This window comes from Pyrgilauda ruficollis, unplaced genomic scaffold, assembly GCF_017590135.1.
Source record: "Pyrgilauda ruficollis isolate IOZ18807 unplaced genomic scaffold, ASM1759013v1 scaffold873, whole genome shotgun sequence".
NCBI lineage: Eukaryota > Metazoa > Chordata > Aves > Passeriformes > Passeridae > Pyrgilauda > Pyrgilauda ruficollis.
The window spans coordinates 2,997-3,996 of NW_024530744.1; positions in this window are offsets into that span (position 1 = coordinate 2,997).

Here is a 1,000-nt window from a genome sequence, read left to right on the forward strand (position 1 = left end):
AAGTTGGATCCGCAGTGATTGGGGTGTGAGACCCCCCGGGTTTTGGGGGACAGGATGTCCAGAGGTGTCCCCAGAGTGTCCCCAGAGGGTCCCCAGGGTGTCCCCAGAGGGTCCCCAAAGTGTCACCCAGGGGTCACCCAGTGTCACCAGGGGTCCCCAGGGCAGCCCCAGAAAGGGGGGACACGGGGGGTCCCGAATTGGGAACTTCAAGTTGGACCCACGGTGATTGGGGTGTGAAACCCCCGGGTTTTGGGGTAAGGGATGCCCACAGGGGTCACTAAAGTGTCCCCAGAGGGTCCCCAAAGTGTCCTTAAAGTGTCCCCAAGGTGTCACTAAAGTATCCCCAAAGTGTCCCCGAGGTTTGGGACATTGGGGTGGCACAGGGGGCCCCAAATTGGGGACTCAAGGCTGGACCTGCAGTGATTGGGGTGTGAGACCCCCCAGGTTTTGGGGGACAGGATGTTCAGAGGTGTCCCCAAAGTGTCCCCAGAGGGTCCCCAAAGTGTCCCTAAAGTGTCCCCATAATGTCCCTGAAGTGGCTCCAAGGTGTCCCCAAGGTTTGGGACACGGGGGGGACACGGGGGTCCCGAATTGGGGACTCGAAGTTGGATTGGGGGGATGAAACCCCGCGGGTTTTGGGGGACAGAACGCCCAGAGGGTCCCCAAAGTGTCCCCAAAATATCCCCAGAGGGTCCCCAAAGAGTCCCCAAGGTTTCGGGGGTCCCGAAAAGGGGCGACCCCAAAAGCCCCCCCACAAATGGGGACATTAACCCCCCCCCGCTTCTCGGGGTTTGGGGAAATCGGGGTCAGGGGGTCCCCAGAAAATGTCCCCAACCTTCGGGGACACTGGGGGTCCCGATGTGGGGGGGGGCACAGGGGGAACCCCCCGGATTTTGGGGTACCCGGGCAGGATTTGGGAGGAAATTGAGGCAGGGGGTCCCCGGAGTGTCCCCAAGGGTGTGACCCCCCCCTCCCCCCATGAGGGGACGCCCCCAGCGCC